The 20,347-nt window shown below is 41.9% G+C and overlaps 1 long non-coding RNA gene across 1 annotated transcript; it reads left to right on the plus strand.

Moving 5' to 3' along the window:
* The first annotated feature begins 11,909 nt into the window (after window positions 1-11,909).
* LOC134429803 (uncharacterized) lies at window positions 11,910-19,795 on the plus strand. Its single transcript, XR_010030649.1, has 4 exons — window positions 11,910-12,019; window positions 16,695-16,866; window positions 18,628-18,741; window positions 18,933-19,795. It is a non-coding gene; the product is annotated as an uncharacterized LOC134429803 (long non-coding RNA).
* Window positions 19,796-20,347: the final 552 nt, after the last annotated feature.

The following is a 20,347-nucleotide window of genomic DNA, read 5'->3' on the forward strand; positions in this document are numbered from 1 at the left end:
AGTGCATAATGCACTGGATAATTGAGATCCCAAACGCCTAAGGACGGTGTCATGGGAGTCATTAAGGGAGCAAAGTAGATTTTAGTGTCCTCTGGCCCCAGTTTGCTTACTACCACAATTAAAATACAATAAAGACACAGCTATTTTCTAGAGATTCAAATGTACAAATGAATTTAAAGTCATATGACTATTTACTACAGCAAATCCAAAATTTCAGTATTTCAAATGGCTGCAAATGGAGATTTTATTTGCAAGTGGTTTTGACAGAAATAAAGAATGAGTGGAGAAATGAGTCTTATTAGTAAAAGAGCAATGAAAGTTAGTTTATCATGTCTTGATCACACTATAATCTCCTGTGAGTATGGGAAAGGAATAATTCACATATTTCTAGTTCATTTCTACTTGCTTTTTAGGTAGCTAGTGCCATTTTAATGCTTGAAATTCTAGATATGCAATGTTTTAGTAAATTAACCTGCAGTTCAACAGCCATAAAGAATCAGAAATTAATGAAGTAGTAACCTTGAGCTGACATGCTCAAGTAACCTGCTGCAGACATGCATTCAGATATGATGTATTGACTTGCATTAAATTATTCTAGATTTATACCAACACAAGTGAGAAAGGACTCAGATGAGCTCCCCTGAAGCTGAAGGACACACATCATGAGACAAGCTTTGCACTAACCTATGTAAGTGGTAATGTACAATAATTTCTGTCCTTTAAGCAGTTTTCCTCTGGACTTCCAGTCTGAGAGCTTTGTTATTCAATCTTAATGATGCTGGTCTGTGCTATAGTCAAAAAGATAAAAGGAATAGTAAGGGAAGTGATTGCTTTATCCAGCAGAGACCACTTCATAGAGATGATGTATTCTGTCCTACATCAGTCTCTCAATGAATATAGAGCACTTGAGAACTGCATGATCTACCCCTTACCTTTATCTAACTTAAATGATCAGACTAATTACTAAAATTATTATTTTACTGTGTTGATTTTAGGTGAATGGCACAGAGTAGGAAACTGACAATTAAGTGATAACTTATTACGAGGTCAGAATACTTGCTCAGTATTAAATTAATGAAATCTATATATAGGATTGGATAGAAGAATATATATATTTGGTAAAATACTTTTGTCCATTTTAATTTTCAGGATGAGGGATGAGAAATCAAATCTCACAGTCTATGAAAGCAGATTTTTTTTTGTGAGATTGCCAAACGCCAGAATCAAGGTAGCATGTTGCCCTGTTTCTTAGCTCGAGACTGTATCCCTGACATTCAAAGGGCAGACCCATGTTTCATCTTAGCCAGGTGGCACAGGTTACACCTGGTCTCATATTCCACTGCCTCCTCAGCTGTGCTTGTCCCACTCTCACTTCCATTCTGCAAACACTGCCAGCTTTTTCCCCTGGCCTCTTTCTGAAGTTTTTCTTCTGGTTTGTAAATGGTATTACCCTTCTCTCTCAATTTGTCTGAATAAGAAGGCTAACTTAAATGTGGTTTTTCCCAACATGCATTTAGTTTGAAATATGTCACTGTTGTTTCAGACCCAAAAAAGATTTATCCTGAAAACTTGACAGTTTCCCCAATTCCATCAGCAGTTCTGAGGCCTGTGGGAGGTTAGGTCAGGAACTGTGGTCTTCTCCTTAGGTTCCTTTTTATCAAACTTATTAGCCAGGCTGAAGTGTACCTTGTCAAATAACTAAAAGTGTGAAATCTGAGCGAGGTAGAGAGACGTATAACACTGAAGCTTGTTTTGGAAGTGGACAAATCATATAAAAAAGGACAAGCCTGCCAAAACAAGTGCCATTCAAAATTATGTACGCTTTTTTTTTTTTATTCTGAAACAGTTAGGGATGTGGACCTGAAAGGTCCTCAGTTTCAGTCTCCTATTTTCATTGGCTACTATTCCATATCTTTCCTTTTATGAATCAAAGTCCAGTAGAATTAGTTAATTTTTTATTCTTATTATTCTTGCTGAAGATAATTCTAGCATTTTGTTTTGATGGTGCTTTTAATGGTAATTTTCTTCTCAATTTGTTCTCCTGCCCTCAAGGTCTTTTAATTTAAGGAGTTCCTTTCCTTCCTTCCTGGTCTGACTTGATCTTTCTTGAATACAGGTGTCCAAACACTACTTCCTGGGTAAGATACTGTTATGAACCAATTTAAACACAGAAGAGCAAAAAATCCCCAAAAATCCTAGGTCACTCTGAATAAAATTGATTGAACCAGAAAGGTTCAAAATATACCCCAGAATTTGATTAAAACCAAACAAAGTAAGTTGTTGGTGCCAAAATATTGATTTTTTTCAATAGTAAAAGAGGTAGAGAAAAGAAAGAAAGAAAAGAAGGAAGAAAGAAAAAGAAAGAAAAGGAAAAGAAAGAGAAGAAAAAAGAAAAGAAAAGAAAAGAAAAGAAAAGAAAAGAAAAGAAAAGAAAAGAAAAGAAAAGAAAAGAAAAGAAAAGAAAAGAAAAGAAAAGGAAAAGAAAAGAGAAAAGGAAAGGAAAGGAAAGAGAAAGAAAGAAAGAAAGAAAGAAAGAAAGAAAGAAAGAAAGAAAGAAAGAAAGAAAGAAAGAAAGAAAGAAAGAAAGAAAGAAAGAAAGAAAGAAAGAAAGAAAGAAAGAAAGAAAGAAAGAAAGAAAGAAAGAAAGAAAGAAAGAAAGAAAGAAAGAAAGAAAGAAAAAAAAAAAAAAAGAAAAAGAAACAGGTGGGGTGGAGTGGGGGGGAGAACAGGGGGAGTGACAGGGATTAGGTAGAAACATATCACACCCTCCCAAGGGTCCCAATGACATCTCATGGCTTCCCTCCATCTGGTCTTAGTGGTGAGGGTCTCCCACCACCCTGCAAAATGTATAGAATCCAAAGGATTAATACATTTGGGCTACATGGAAATGCCCAGGTGTCTCTCCTGAGGGGGCGAGGTTTGACACTCTTCCTTGCAACACTGCATCTGTTGCATCACGTTGTGGCGCTCTGGTGCAGGGTCTGGGGACCCCTTTGAGGGGGGCCTTTGATGGGCCATGACACCCCCTCTGCTGTCCCTCCCATGAATGTGGCCCTGCCCATGGTGAAGGGGCCCCTGCAGCTGCTCTCCTCTGCATAGTAGGGGATGGACATTGTCATGTGTGAGGGTGTTCACAGGGGTTTTCGGATTGGGGAAGAGACGAGGATCTGACTCCATGTTTCAGAAGGCTTGATTTATTATTTTATGATATATATTACATTAAAACTATATTAAAAGAATAGAAGAAAATGTTTCATCAGAAGGCTAGCTAAGAATAGAATAGGAAAGAATGATAACAAAAGTCTGTGGCTTGGGCTCTCTGTCCGAGCCAGCTCACTGTGATTGGCCATTAATTACAAACATCCAACATGGGCCAATCACAGATCCACCTGTTGCATTCCACAGTAGCAGATAACCATTGTTTACATTTTGTTCCTGAGGCCTCTCAGCTTCTCAGGAGGAAAAATCCTAAGGAAAGGATTTTTCATAAAAGTTGTCTGCGACAGTCATGGTTTGACACTGGCCCAATCCAGGCAACCACAAGAGGCACTTGCTCACCATCCTCTGCCACAGCTGGGCAGAGGAGAGGAAAAGGAAAAAAGAAAAGGAAAAAAAAAAATTTATGAAGGATTCATGAGTTGAGATAAGGACCAGGAGAAAAACACTTCAAGGGCAAAACAAGATCAGCTTAGGGTTGCAAAGTGAATTTATTATTAACAAAATCAGAGAAGGATAATGACAAGTAAAATAAGCCCTTAAAACACCTTTTCCACCAGCCCCTTCCTCCTTCCCATTGACAGCTGCTTCACCATGGCCTGCAGAGGAATCTCAGCTCTGGAACCTGCAACACCTCCTTCTTCACCAACTTTGGTGTCACTGTGTTGTTTCCCTCACGTTTCTCACTTCTTCCTCTTCTCTGGCTGGAATTAACACTGTCCTCACTTTGTTCTGATTTTCTTCTTAAATATGTCATCACAGAGCCTCTCTCACTGGCCCAGTTTTGGCCAGTCGCATGTCCATCAGAACCATTAGGGATTGGTTCTGCTGGACATGGTGGAAGCTTTCAGCAGCTTCTCACAAGAGCCACCTCTGTGCCCCCCCAATGGCAAAAACCAGGCTGTGCAAAACCAATATATTCTCATTCCGCCTCACCACCGAGTAGGCTGTGTGTGCAGGTGTGCACAAGAAACTCAGAGAGGAACACAGCTCAGACAGCTGTCCTCGACTGAACAAAGGGATATCCCAGACAATATGGCTTCATGCTCAGTATATAAAGTGAGGGAAGGAAGGAGGAAGGGAAAGATATCTGGAGTTATAGCATTTGTCTTCCCAAGGCACCATCATGTATGATGGAACCCTGGACATGGCTGAACACCTCTCCACCCATGAGAAGTGGTGAATAAATTCCTTGTATTTACTCTTCTTTTACATCCAACTCTTGCTTTACCTACTAAAGTGTCTTTTCCTCAACCCAGCAGTTTTTTCTCTTTTATTCTTCCGATTCTCTCCCCTGTTCCACCAGGGAGGGGGTGAGCAAGTAACTTCATGGGTCTTGGTTACTGGTTGGAATTAAAACATGACTGTCAGTGGTCATCTATTCTAGACTGATTAATAGAACATAACAGAATAAGAAAGACCAATCTTGTGGGGTTTTTTGTTTGAGTGGTCTTTTTAAATATTGAACTTTTGCATTTGGAGTGTGAATTATTTCAATAGCTCTTTCATGAAAGACTGTTTCTGAGGAAAGTCATTATTTCAGACTAAATATATAGTATCCTCAGTATCAAATATCCCAAGCTTCCAATATCAACCACTTCAAACATCCAATTTCTCAATAATGTTTTTGAGCCATCTCAAACCTCACCAAAATGATACCTAACATTCTGATTGTTTCCATTATTCAAAGATTTCCCTTCCTCTGGCACAGATCTTTACAGACTGTTTTACTGTCTAGCATTTTTCCATCATATAGTTGATAACAGATACCTTACCTCTGCCTCCCCAAACGTATGTTACTGCAGCAAAACATTGCAGGTTTTTCCCAGAGGAAAACTGTCCTTCAGATGCCAATCAACAGTATTAATAACAAAAACAAAATGAATTCTACTTTGCTTGGCTCATCCTAAAAGACTAAAGACTGGTCAGAAACATGACTGAAAGTTAAAGATGTCCTCCTAAAGAATATTGGAGAGCCACAATCCAAAATAGCAGATGACAGATCCATCTTCTATGTCTTTGTGTTGCGGCAATTATATAAACTGACGTGCTAATAAATGTTTAAGCCATATTCTTTTTTTCTCTCTCTCTTTTCTGCTAAGATGAAAAACTTTCAGTTGTGGCAGAATAAAAGCTCTGGAGGACCAGCTCTCCTTCCTGGGGGGTCAGTAGGCACTCAAAGCAACACCAGCGTTGTCATGAGTGTTGCCATGGCAAGTATTTGCATATGGAAAGAAGTGCTTTGGGAATGTGAAGTTGGATCCTAATTTTACCTGGGAGCAAAAATTTTAGTGGTAATGTGGGCATGAATGGGATGTTTAGCAGAATCAGTCATAGTCCTTGAGCCTGATGGATATATTTAAGAAGAGAAGTTATGACTAAAGTCAAAATCCATTTAGTGCTGAAAGTTTTTTACCGGGGACTAGACAGGCATAAAAATTCATTTCATGTAGACCATCAGCATTTTTAAGATTAAATTAACTCCTGGATAATTTGAAATATGTATTTTTAAAGCTGAATAACACCTCACTTCTTCCTGAGATATTGTTTTGTATTTTCGATGTTAGCCTGGTGCCCAGATGTTCTAAGCTGTGTGAAATAAGAGGAAGACCCAGTTGTGTGAAATAAGAAAAATGCTCCAAAGCTTATGTAGGGTTAGAAGATCCTACAGGATTTTGATATTTATACTCATAGATACTAAATTATCTCAATGATATAAAAAAATCTGTCAGCACTTGAAAACTCTGTGGTCAGAGTTTTCAACTCTGACCCAAAGTGTCAACCCAAAGTGTGTGAAAGAGAATGAAACACAAAACTTTGGTTTTAGCAAAAGTGATATTGGACCTAAAATGTGAAAGCAAGTTGTTCTAGTATGAAGCAGCATTCTCTTTGTCATTCTGTTCTAAACACACTCTGAATGATAGCTAGACTTCTGGAGCAGCATGCATGTTGATATTAGACAAATTTTCATTGCAATTTATATTTACTAGTTGGACCTAAATTACTAAAAACTCAACTGCTAACTTTGTCAAACAAAGCATTCCTGCCCTGATCAAGATCAAGCACTCATATGATATAATAGTCTTAAATACTTTAGGCTGGGTTAAGAAAATATGGGTCATATCCTCTGAGTACTCTCCTCATTTGTCCGGAAATTGAATCACTAACATATTCAAAGACACCTTGAATAATTAGGAAAATCTCCTTAAATTGATTATGTCTCACAATGCCTACAAAAATACCAGAGCAGCATCCTCCTGTTGGTCTATTGCAATGCCAAGTGCCTTACTATTTCATGCCATTCTTCTTCTCTGTACCATTTGTTTTATTGACCTGGTGCCTTGGACTATAGATACTGCAGAAGTGGCAGAGCACAGAACATTTTTTTCCTATATTTGGCATGCCCTTAGTACAGTCTACTACTTCAAAGACTAGATTATGGATGCAACAAACCTCACTACTTGAAACCTGGACAGATCTTGAAACCTAGACAGAAAAAAAAAAACCCAAAACATTAAAACTGTAAATACATTTGGTTGATAAAAACCCATTCTTTTTCGTTTAGGTGGTTTCATTTCTTTATGGCAAGCACTTGCAGCACAGGGCTGAAGTAATTGGAACAGCTGCATAAATGTAAATCTGAGGAAGTTTAAGCACACTGTCTATAAAGCTGATGTCATTCTTGAGCATTCCAGCAGTGATCAATTGATTATCATTGTGAACAGCCTGCCTAAGAAAACCTACAAGTTATTGAAGACAAGAGGACTGTAAAATTAGAGATCAGACCAACTCTAATATTCACTAATGGATGTGACCATTAGCCTTCAGCCAACTGTACTGAAAGAGAACCTGGTAACACTTTTTAATAAAGTACATTAGGGATTGAGGATTTTATGTTTTTAATTTAATGTATTGATTTTTTTTTATTAGGAGTTAAAGTAGCTGAGGAAAGAAAGGATTTAGAAAAGATATTGGAAGTGAAAATGAATGAAGGTTGCCCACTAGTTCGCCTTAAATATTCCTTTCATAGGTTTCTGCAACATTCAGGAACAAAAAAGAAATTCTGAGCAAATATTTTTCTCCCCACAAAACTTAATTTTTTTACTTTACAGTCCAGTGCTAGCACTGATAAGCATGCCAAATGTAATATTGGAGATAAAACTGACACCATGTAAACTCAAGAAAGCACTAAATTCTTGTGTACACTTTTGTATTAGTGAGATCTTGAACAATAAGTAGGAAAAACACCATTTCTGTTGTCTTGAGTGTTTTATTGTTAAAAAGCTGAGATGACATCCTAACAGAAATCATGATTTTTACAGTCTTTGGGAGGCAAGCAACCTTCACAACAGCTATAAAGACATAAATGGTTTGAAAGATACCTTGATGTCTAAGAAGTGGTCCAATTTCCCTATTAAGAGCTAGTCTCACATTAAGAAACTTATTCTGTTTAATTTTTATTGTAATTGCAGAAATGACATTAAAATAAAAACTTTTTCAGCTTTGATGTTTTCATTACTCTACCTAAATTCCTTTTATGCTATTAGCTCTCCACAGCTGCTCCCAGGATTGGTTTGGCCCTTTTTAGTTCTTTTAGAAATCACTTTATTATGTCAAAGTATAACCGGCTTCATAATATAAAGTAGCACAGCCACAGCACTGGAAGTTACATGCAAATGTCTAGACAGGATTTCTTCACTGGCATCCACTGGGATTTTGTGTTAGTTATGTGTTTTAGGCATTTCTTGCCTTTGTGTGGACCTCAAAAAGCCCATTAAGAGAAACCCAGGAATATTGAAAAGCTTTCCTTTTACAGAATTTTCTGAAGCTTTAAACAGAAGTTTGTGTTACTCATGCCAGATGTCTGTGTGATTCTATGCAACCACATAATATTTTGCATCTTCCCCATAGCAGTTCTGTGCAAGTGCTCCACACAGAGAAGAGGGATCCACTGTACCCTCCTTGTCTGCAGCTTGCCCAGGAATGTTGCCATGGGATCATTAGTGCAGAAAGCACTGGCCGTGCTGGCACGTAAAGACCAGGGTAATGGGTTGAAATGGCCTAAAGGTGAAATGGCTTTAAAGCAAAAGAGGCTAGATTTAGATTGGTGTCTTGGTTTGAGCCAAATTGTGAGGAGGCATCCTGAAATGAATATGTCCTCAGGTCAGAAAAAGAATCTCTGGAGGAAGGTGAAAAAAACCCTGTTAATTTTAACAAGCAGAGTGATCACAAGCATGGAAAGAGGCAAGGGAGGCGAGGCAAGGCAAAAGGTGAGGCACAGGAAGGGAAGGGAAGGTTAGGGAAGGGAAGGGAAGGGAAGGTTCGGGAAGGGAAGGGAAGGTTCGGGAAGGGAAGGGAAAGTTCGGGAAGGGAAGGTTCGGGAAGGGGAGGGGAGGGGAGGGGAGGGGAGGGGAGGGGAGGGGAGGGGAGGGGAGGGGAGGGGAGGGGAGGGAAGGGGAGGGGAGGGGAGGGAAGGGAAGGGAAGGTTAGGGAAGGTTAGGGAAGGTTAGGGAAGGGAAGATTAGGGAAGGGAAGGTTAGGGAAGGTTAGGGAAGGGAAGGTTAGGGAAGGTTAGGGAAGGTTAGGGAAGGTTAGGGAAGGTTAGGGAAGGGAAGGGAAGGGAAGGGAAGGGAAGGGAAGGGAAGGGAAGGGAAGGGAAGGGAAGGGAAGGGAAGGGAAGGGAAGGGAAGGGAAGGGAAGGGAAGGGAAGGAAAGGAAAGGAAAGGAAAGGAAAGGAAAGGAAAGGAAAGGAAAGGAAAGGAAAGGAAAGGAAAGGAAAGGAAAGGAAAGGAAAGGAAAGGAAAGGAAAGGAAAGGAAAGGAAAGGAAAGGAAAGGAAAGGAAAGGAAAGGAAAGGAAAAGGATGATGTTAAATAATAAAACCTCTCACTGCAGAGATGAGCTGGTAGATTCAGAGTCCTTTCTGTGAGGTTCCCTCTGGGATCCAGAGCTGGCCTCTGGGCTGTGGCGTGGCAGGGCCCCCAGCAGTGTTCTGGTGTTTTCGACCAGTGAAAAGCTGAGCAGTTCCAGGAGAAGAAGAAGAAGAAGCAGCCACAGTCCCAGGAAAAATGTCTTGCCTCAGCTAACTAAAAAAATAAAAACAAACAAAAAAAAACCTAGCTAAAAAGCAAAGAAAAACTCTCTGTCTCTCTCTGGAGAACAAGAGAGCCAAGAGCCACAGGGAAAAATAACCTGAACAATTGTCCCGGGTTGGCTTCATCACTTCCCTAAATGTTAAGCAAAACCAAGACAACCAGTTATCTGTGTTTTGAACATAGGTGCTGAAAGAATTCCACCACCTTCCCCTCCACTCCCCTTCAATCTTAAAGCTACAAGACTCATGTCTGGGCTTAGAGCAGCCGATAGGGGATACAGAACCATACAGACCCCCCAGGATAATTAGCTATTAGGAAGAATAAGAGGGTGGTGAGCCACTGGAACAGGATATTCAGAGAAGTTTTGGATGGCCCATCACTGGAAGTGTTCGAGGGCAGGTCGGATGGGGCTCTGAGCAACCTGGTCTAGTGAAAGGTGTCCCTGGTCATAGTGGAGAGGTTGGAACTAGATGATCTTAAAGGTCATTCTATCATTCTTTGAAATCTGAGTTGGTCTCATTGCTTCACAATATGGTCTTTCTAAAGATAGGCCTGGAAAATAGATTTTGGGACTATGAAGCTCAGACAGATACCCAGAGGATGATGGTATCTGTGGAGTACCTAAGTTGAAGAAAGACACTTTAGTTCACTGGGGAGTTAAGGCTACGTAGCTGAAGGAGGGCAGTGAGTGAGATGTACCTAAGGGCTGAGGTGAGAAAGAAAGAAGATGGTAAAGCTCAGCATTAGTTGAGGCCTGTTTAGCCAACAACTTGAATTGTTTTATTTTTAAAAGAAGTGCTAGGCATAAAACTTTTCTGAGACAACTAAGACATCCTTCTTAAGGCTGAATGAATACTGCCTGTGATAGATGAATGTCACAATTAAAAGGCAAATATCCTGTATATATGTTTAGAGAAGTTTTATAGACTTATGTTTTACCCCCCTTATGTTGTTATCAGGGGGTGGTCTGGGTTCGAGACATTGGGAAGGACTAAAGGGGTAAAAGGCAAAACCTCCATTGTGTGGATGAGCACATGCCGGGAAAAATCCTCTGCTCCAGGTGCCGTACTATTTCCTCTATTCAGTCTTCTGTTGTATTTTTAATAAGGTTTTAATAAACTTCTGAAATTTTTTGGAAGTGAATATAATTTCTCACAAATGGGGGCTCAGGCCAGGATTTACACCTTGCCCCTGTGGTACTAGGAGAAAAAGGCTCACCCTGACACATATTTGACAGAATCTCAGACACTCCCAGAGTTACCAGCGGTCACAGGTTGAAAGCCCAAAGACACCAGGAGACTGGATAAAGACAAGAGGGAAGGGGGGGTGAGCACCATCCTCATAACTGTTTTTTGGCCAGATCATATTTCTGTAATTCCAATATATGTACAAGAGCTTCACATCAGTAATATATATGGACCTGTCCTGGTCCACTGAAGCTTCAGGATAATGGACGGTTGGAAGGGTGGTACGTGTCAGTGAGAAAGGCAGGGGGTCCTTGTCAAGCAGAGTGGAAATTTTCCAAAGTGGAAATCCATTTCGGATTTAGGTGAAATGTGCTGCTTTGAATTATTAAGTCTGTAGCTTTCTTGCATAGACGGAATATGTTGTTTAGTCTGAGCTCAAGACTGCCTGCTCTTGCAAAAAACCAGTGATTGCAGAACTGCCTCAGCCAAGGGAAAAGAATGCAAAGGGGATAAGAGGGGTCCCTTGAACTTTGAAACAGATGAAAATCAAAGCTGAGGCTGCACTGAGGCTGCGGGAGACAGGGCAGAATGACCCAGGAGTTCTTCCTGTACTTTCTGATAAAAAACTAGCTGCAGGTGTAATGTGAAATTAGTAAAATGAATATGTATGAACCTATTGTAAAATTCTATGCATATGAATCAGTAAGGGAGATAAAAAAGGATTATGAGTTCCCAGGGGTGTGCATGTCCTTTAAGGAGGAGTGATCCCCACATACGTCCAGCGCTGTAATAAACATACCGGCTTGACAACTTTTACAAAGTTGTGGAGTTCTTTTTTTCTTTCCTCAAATCATTTTGATGAGGACCCATGGCCAGCAGGACACATAAGACTGAAGGATCTGTGGGGACTTGAGAGCATTGGAGGGGGGCACTGTGTGAGGAGTCTCCAGGATTACAAAGGGAGCTGGTGAACTCGTGTGTGGCTTGGAGCCGGGGTCAGCTCCTGGGTGCAGCCAGCACTACAATTTCCAGAGCCAGCTGAGATCGGGCTGGAAATGGGGTGATCACCGAGATGTTTGTGACGGAGGGGTCGCCAAAGAGTAGGTGCAACACTCCACATGGCGCAGGGGGTTCACACAGCAGAGCCGGTGAGCTCGGGCACTGCTCGGAGCGGGGCCAGAGCTGCTGAGCTGAGCCACATTGGGCCAGGGTGGAGCTGCTGAGCCAAACCACATCGGGCCAAGGGTAGGCCTTAGCTGATCTGAGCCATGGCGGGCCAGGGGCGGGCCTTAGCTGATCTGAGCCATGGCGGGCCGGGGCGGGCCTTAGCTGATCTGAGCCATGGCGGGCCGAGGGTTGGCCTTAGCTGATCTGAGCCATGTAGGGCCAGGGGCGGGCCTTAGCTGATCTGAGCCATGGCGGGCCGGGGCGGGCCTTGAGCGAGCTGAGCCAGTTGGGGCAGGGATCGGAGTGCGACCATGGGACAGAAGTCCCCTGGATCATAGGTGCTTTTGGAAGAGAGGTAAAGGGTTTTTTCCTTTCTTCTTTTTTCCTTTTCTTTCTCTCTTTCCTTTCCTTCTCCTTCCTCCTTTCCTAGTTTCTTTCTTCTCCTCCTATCCCTCTCCCTTCTTAGGGAGGCAGGCCTTGCTGGGATGGTGTGTAATTGGCTGATTGGGGAGGGGAGCTCTGTTGGGGAAAGACCTGTGATGGTTGGTCAGGATGGGATTATGGGTGAGTAGCGAATCCCCAAGGGAAGAAGCAGAAATTGGGGGGATACCAATGGGAATACCCCCTGATAGTCCACTGGGAAGTAGACTAGCCTGGTGGAAATATGACCCAAACACCAGAGATAAGGACAAGCTTAAAATGATTCAGTACTGCACGGTAGAATGGACCAGAAGCGAAGTGACGAGCAGTCATGTGCACTAGCCAAGACATGGATCAGACAGAAGAAGGATGGCATTAAACATGTATGTAAGAGCTAAGAAACAATTAAATCAGAAAGAGAGTGACTTCACTGCTTGCTGGAAGGGGAGACCGCAACCTCGAAGGTGAGCGTGTTTAAGGTAGCAGTTCATACAGAGTGGGACCTCTTAGACCACTTGCCTCCCTCACCTCCAGTAACTCCAACTGCACCTCCCCTGCCCTCTGATAGGCTAGCCAAAACACCAGAAACAGAGTGGCACAATGAGAGGAGAGCAGAACAGGGGATGGGAGCCAAGCATCAGGATTATAGCCCCTGAGGGAAGTACCCCTGGGTGGGGTGCAGGGGGGAACTGGATTCATAACCGTTCCTCTCAGTTCCTGTGATGTGAGAATATTCAAGAAATAATTAAAAGGACTATTAGAAGACCCCACTGGATTAGTGGGGCAGTGAGACCAGTTTCTGGGGCCCAATATTTATACATGGGAAGAAATGCAATCAATAATGACCATTTTGCTAACACCAGAGGAAAGAGGTGATCCGGGCAGCTGGGATATGGATATGGGAAAGGGAGCATGTGCTCCCTTTCCTGAGGACCTGAATAAGATGTCCTGGGGATCTGAAAATGCCCACAGTGTGCCCCATTTGGGACCACAACAGCATGGTGGGGGAGGCAAGACATGGAGAAGTATAGAACGTTAACTATAAGAGGTATCAAAGAAGCAGTTTCACGTAATCAAAATGCCTGTAAGGCTTTAGATGAGCAGCAGAAGAGGGAAGAAACTCCAACAGAGTGGCTAGAAAGATTGAGGAAAATATGAGAGAATATGCAGGGGTTGGTCCTGATACAGTGGCTGGACAGATCTTACTAAAGATAAATTTTGTCACTCACGCCTGGCCAGATATACGGAGAAAGTTAGAAAAGTTAGATGGTTGGCAAGAAAGGAGGTTAGAGGATCTTTTAAGGGAAGCACAGAAGGTGTATGTAAAGAGAGATGAAGAGAAGGCCAAGGCAAAAGCCAAGTAATGGTAACTGCCATTAGGGAAGGAAATGAGCACATAAAGAACTACCCAGGTAAGGGAGCGGGACCCCGAATGCAGGAAGACAGACAGAAGGGGGATACAGGACTTCAAATAGGATAGGGAAACTTCAATTTTTACAGTGTGAAATAAAATACCTAGGACATGTGATTTGTCAAGGCAGCCAGCAACTGAATCCTGAGAGAATTGTGGGGATAGTCTCACTCCCACAGCCAAAAACTAAGAGGGAAGTTAGAAGGTTTCTAGATTTTTTGGGATATTGTAGACTATAGATTTAAGGCTATATGCGGGCTGTCAGGTTCCTGTATGAAAAGTTAGTAGAAGAAGAGATTAGGTGGGAAGAAAACAATGAGCACAAGTTTGAAGCTTTAAAGCAAAAATTAGTCAGTGCACCAGCACTGAGTCTTCTGGCCTTAGACATACCCTTCTACCTGTTTGTAGATATGGAAAAAGGGGTAGCTCATGGAGTACTAGCCCAGGACTGGGGAGGATGCAGGAAACCAGTGGCCTATTTATCAAAACTGCTAGACCCTGTCATCTGGGGGTGACCAACCTGCATTCAGGCGATGGCAGTGACCACCCTGCTCATAGAGAAAACCAAAATTTAACCTTTGGGGAAAAATTGAAAATATATACCTCACACTCAGTCAGAAGTATCCTAAACCAAAAGGCTGAGAAGTGGCTCACTGATTCCTGAGTGCGAAGTATTAAGCCGTCTTAATAGATTATGATTTAGAGCTAATCGTGAGTAACCAACTCAACCCTGCCCAGTTTTTGTATGGAGAACAAGATGAGGAATTAATACATAATTGCCTAGAAGTTATAAACTATCAAACTAAATAAGAGAGGACCTAACAGATCAACCACTCCAAGGTGGAAAATGATTGTACATCAATGGATCTTCATGGGTAATCTAGGGACACTGGGGATCGGGGTATGCTAGAATGGATGAAGGGTTAGTGGCCATAAAAAAGGGAAAGTTACCTTCCAACTGGTCAGCCCAAGCATGTGAGTTATATGCCCTAAAATGAGCTCTGGAAATATTAGCACAGAAAAGGGGAACAATATATACAGATTCAAAATATGCTTTTGGAGTAGTTCAAACCTTTGGAAAAGTTTCAGAAGAGAGGGGGCTATTAAATTCAAAGGGAAAGGGACTGATTTACAAAGAGCTTATTTTACAATATTAAGGTAATTAAGGTTAGAAACCTTACAATTACCAGAGGAAGTGGCAGTAGTATATGCTAAATGACACCAAAAAGGGGTGACTCAAGAGGTCTAGGGGAACAATTTAACAGATTTAAAAGATAAAAATGCAGCTGAATCAGGGACAGAAAAACTGTTGATGGCATTAACCTTTTTGAGAGAAATGGAAGAAATCCCGGTATTCAGTAGGACAGAAGAGGAATAATTCCTTAAAATAGGAGCCAAGAAAGATAACAAAGGGAAATGGAGATTAGCAGATGGGAGGCAAATGTTGAAGAAGCCTCTTGCCAAGGAAATGCTGGAAGGCATACATGGGACAACACATTGGGGTACACAAGTGCCAAGTGATCAATTTCTAAGAGAGTGAAGCTGCATAGGAATTTTTGGGATAGCTAAGCAGGTGACTGAATGGTGTGTGGTATGTCAACAAGTGAATAAGAAGGTCATGAGGGAAACACCTAGGGAAGGGCAAGATCCTTTCAAAACATCCAAGTAGAATTTTTACTGAGCTTCCTCGGCTACATGGAAGCTCAGTAAAGTCTACTTGGATGTTTTGAAAGGGTGAACTTGCTAGTTCACTTGATTCATTGGGTAGAGGCAGTACCCACTGTGAAAGCCAATGCCAGTGTTGTGAATAAAACGCTTCTAGAATCAATGATTCCCCAATATGGGATGGTAAACAGGATTGAGTCAGACTAGGGAACTCATTTCACATAGAAGACACAGCAAAAAGTTGTTCAACCCCTGGGAGTAAAATGAGAATTACACACTCCATGGCATCCACAGAGTTCTGGGTGGGTTGAGAGAATGAATCAAACTCTTAAAAGAGCTCTAGTTAAGCTAATGATTGAAACTCAAATGTCCTGGATAAAATGTTTCTTTTTGGCCTTATTAAGACTTAGTACCCAACCCTGGTCAGATTTGGGGGTGTCACCCCATGAGATGTTGTTTGGGTTACCCTTCTTGACCTCACCCCAGAAGGTTGCCACCTGTGAGGAAGGGGAAGGCAATGCCAAGAAATATGTCTATAGCATGAACCTTAGAAGGGCTAAGACATAAAGGGACAATTCCTCAAACTGCTGCCCTGGATTTCAGAATCCATAATATTAACCCTGGGGATTGGGTGATGATCAAGTTGTGGAGAGATCAACCTCTAACTCCTGAGTGGGAAGGTCCCTTTCAGGTGCTGCTCACCCCCAAATCAGCCGTGTGAACTGCAGAGCGGGGATGGACTCATGCCAAGAGTTAAAGGCCCAGTGGAAGAACCCAAAGAATGGACTATAACATCCAGGCTGGGTGAAATGAGATTGACTCTCAAACAGAGACCAAGAGAAAACCAGAAAAATAACAAGATGCCCAAAAAGTGGAGTCAAGTTTCCACCAGCCAGCTCAAGAACTGTTTCCCTATTTTACTGGGCAAGAATTACAAGCATCTGTTGAGGGGAAGTACACAAGGGACTGTAAGAGGTAGTGGGACAGCATCCTTAAGAACCGCAAGTAAAATAAGGCAAAAGAAGGAGGGCAAGACCAGTTTGGCCCCTTTGTTCACTATCAAGAAGACTCCATAGCCCTGCTGCAGGTAGCAACCCTGTAGGCATGGTAAGGTAGGGACAAAAAGCCATGCCAGACCTCTATAATTCCTCAATTGTCTTTTAATACAAAGGGGACTGGAGGGCAAGGCTGAGTTGGCCTCTATACTCACCACTGAGATACACCTACTATAAATGTCATACCTGACTTCTGTAATGTCCTTTTGTTCATTCCAGATAAGGGTGTCTAGGGAAAACTGGGTTTTTTTTTTTTCCTCTGGTTCCTTCTGTCCTTGTCCATATCAACAGATGCTAGTATGATCCATTGAGTTAAATTGTTCAAGCCAAATAACTTGTGGAAAAGGAAAAGGGAGGATTGTGATAGATGGGTAATGTGATGATTGACTCTCACCAAAATTTAAAGGTGAATGTATATATGTAAAGAGAAGTTTCATAGAATTACAGTTATGTTTTACTCTCCCTTGTGTTGTTATCAGGGGTGGCCTGAGTTCGGGACATTTGGGAGTGTCGACTTGTTACTATTGCAGCACCTGACCTCCAGTCAAGATTTAAGGAAGTAAACTCCACCACAGGACAGCAAAGAAGGAGTTGATGGACAGAACTTTGGGAGGGACTACAGGGTTAAAAGGCAAAACCTCTACTGTGTAGGTGAGCACATGGTGGGAAAAATCCTCTGCACCCGGTGCCCTAATATTTTCTCTATTCAGTCTTCTGTTATATTTTTGATAAGGTTTTATAAACCTTTTAAATTTTTTGGGAATGAGATAGGGTAGCGTGAGCATTTCTCACATATCTGAAACACTCCCTAGCTGCATGTTGTGTTTTCCCGAGGAGACATTTCCTCCTCCTTCCCATACTTCTATTTTTTCATTATTTGTTACTCGAGTTCTCTTTTTCTCAAATATTATTGTAGTTCTTCTAACAACAAAATCCTGAATAAAATAACAGGAAACTGAGAGAATAAAAGGAGTGTTCAACCCTTTCCTTGAGATGTTTGCTGGAAGCCATAAATGATTGATATAATGGAGGCAAGATTCAGTCTTCCCTGACCCCAAACCTATCATAAACTGCTCAGCTTTACCTAGTTATGATTGAGTTGATGGATGCCCCTTACTTTAGGGGAAAGACAATGGAGGGAAAGCAAATCTGACACTTTTGTAACAAGTGTCACTTATGTAATTTGTGTAATTTTTGTGGCTTTGTGTAGCAAAAAAGCAGTCAATACGTGGGAAAGTGCAGTGAAAAAGCAATGCACTATAATTGCACAGCTATATGAAAGAAAACTCCTTCCATTCAAATGTTAATGTGAATAGAAAAGTCAGGAGAGTGCAACGGTACTGTTTTCTATCAGTTGGCAAGGTGCGCACACAATCCCAGTGTTGTACAGCTTGCTTCTTCACCTTCCCGAAGTTGCCGCTCTCTCCGGCTCCCGGAGCCGAAGAAGCGGCTTCTTCGCGCAAAGACGATTGTGCCGCTCACAGTGCTCTCCTTAGCGCGGCTTCTGCCGAAAGACGCCCGGGAGCGGCTCTTACCTCCGGAGAGCATCCTACCTTCGTCTTTAGCGTCTTTTGTAGTCTACATCTTAGCAAAAAGCTTCTCCCCTATGTCTCGCAAGGAGAAACTGTGCCAGCACAGAAAACATCTACTGAAGACAGTGTAAAGGCACTCAGAGAACATCAGGGGACCTTGTTGTTAGACGCCATAAATAGATTTGGTTATTTTCCATTGATCTTCATTTTTTTTTAGTAATTTGGTGAAAAAAACCACCGCCTCCCTCCCACACCTCCCTTCCAGAACCATTTGATAACTCCTGTATGTTAAGTGAAGCTGCACTATTTATCATGGGCAATAATATTTTTCCCAATAATTGAACGTAATCGATAAAGATGCAATCATTTTCTCCTGTGAGAGTTAGTTCCACCTAGGCACATTGCTATAAGGCCAAATCTGGTTTCATCTTTTTAAGTATCAGTGGGAGAAGAGAAAAAATATTGTTTAGGGCACGGATGTATCAATACTATATATTTTTTAAAAACTTTATGCAGGAGGAAAGAAACTAACCCACTGTGAAATCTGGTGTAATTTTCTTGCACTTCTGGCTGTGTTTTCTTATTTTTTGTCACTCTGCAGGGTTAATGGGTGCTTCCAGGGCCTTTAATTCTGTTATAGAGTGACCTTTCATGTTATGTCACTTAACTTCTGTTTGAATCTGTTTATTTTACTGTTTCCAGTAAGGTTATGAAAATATCATCCATTGCTTTGGATGATGGTGTTGTATGCAGCAAGTTACACTCCCCTCCACCTCCTGCTTGTTTCTTAGTCAATGCAGCAATCATCCCAACAACACTCACAAGATGATTTTCTCCTTCTTTTAAATTAATTTTCATACATTTTCTGTTCTATCTGCAGTCTTCACCTTATAGTGAAATGACCAGATGTCTCAGAAAGCCTCAAGCTATGCTGGCATCAGGAGCATTTGCCCCCATCCTGAGTGACTGCAGACTGAAATGCCAATATGTTCTGGTTTGTAACGGATGATTGATTTGCAAGGCTGTTTTGCTCTGATTGTCCCTTGCTTAAAGAAGCATTGGGCCATTTAAAAGTTATTTTATCTTTCATTTTATACCAGGCAGTATTTTCCCTGTCTGTGGTCTTGTGACCACTAAATACTAACTAGCTGCTCTACAGCTTGTGATATTTTTTTTCTCTTGCAGAGAAGTTCACATTTTTTAAAATTCTAATGGCAAGAAAATTACATTGGAGAAATAACCAGATCAGATGTCTAAATACCTTTGAATGTACAAGGATCAGCCATGGTGGAAGAAGGTAGAAGACCATTCCTCAGCAGCCATCTGGACAGATCATCACACTTTTTGTCTTCTACTTAGGATGGCTATGTGTCACCTCCTCCTCTCATCTCAAACATTGGATCCAAACATCTAACATCCACACTTGAGAAATCTTTGCAAGCTGTGTCTTCAGACACCATGGGCAACCCTGTGGTGAGACCCCTCAGTTCGGCCAGGGCGTGCGGACATGTAGCTATGTTCCCCATCTGCACACATGAGGAAATCCTCCATGTTCAGTAAAAAGACCATAAAACTGTTTCTCTATGTAACTCCTTTCCATATAAATGCTTACCTCTGAAATACCAGTACCGGCAAGGCCATCTCTGGGAAAAAGCCTGAGAACAGCCAGAAAGTCCAAGCTTGGATATTAGAGGCGGTTGGTGTTGAGGAATACATCTAGTGCAGGATATGCTGCCGCAATGCAGTGCAAGTTGCAGGTTGTGCTTTGTGTGTGGGGAAAGGACTGGAGCTTCCAGCAAGAGCAGTGATCGGGCACTGACCCTTTGCACAACAAGGTGCATGGGAACCTGTGGCACCAGCCAGGTAAGCAGCCACTCTGAGATACAACGGGAGCCAGTGGCTCAGCAGGAAGACCCCACACCCCTGAGGGCATGGACTGTGGATACAAAATGGGTTTCTTGGTTCAGGGTCTGTTCTTGGCAGCACCCAGCTTGATCTCAAGCTAGTTTTGTGTGACCCTGCCATGAATAAAGTACTTACAAAAATCAGATGTCTGAGACTCTGTTATGGGAAATCTGTGGCTGAACCTGTAAGGAAACCTTGTCTGACTTTGTGAGAGTGGTGTGTTAGGGAGTCTAGCAAGGCACCCATTGACTTACTGGAGCCATCCACTGCAAAGCGTGGTTGCCACTAGCTGGGGTGAAATTCTGGTATGGTAGCAGTGAGACTGCCAGAGTGGGTCCTGGATGGTCAGACAGGAGGGATTCCTTAACAGCTGTCCTAGGACTCGAAATGGGATTTGTAAATTACAACCTCCAGGTTATAGCAGTGTCTTTTCCCTTAGAATTCAACTATAGCTTAATTAAACAGTAGTAAAATTGCTAATTTAACCTATTCCAGTTCCCTGGAGTTTTTAACCCATGCTACAAATTGATTACAAAGCTATTGCTAATAATAGAAACTGATCTTTTAATTCCTCATTCAAGGTACTCAAACATAACCTGGCAGTATATGTTTCTCTGCTTTACAGACATTTTAAGCTGACCTGGCAAGAAAAAGGAATCCCCGAATAAATGGTAATGGGATTCTCACTGTTTTTA

The sequence above is a fragment of the Melospiza melodia genome, chromosome 1 (genome assembly GCF_035770615.1).
Source record: "Melospiza melodia melodia isolate bMelMel2 chromosome 1, bMelMel2.pri, whole genome shotgun sequence".
NCBI lineage: Eukaryota > Metazoa > Chordata > Aves > Passeriformes > Passerellidae > Melospiza > Melospiza melodia.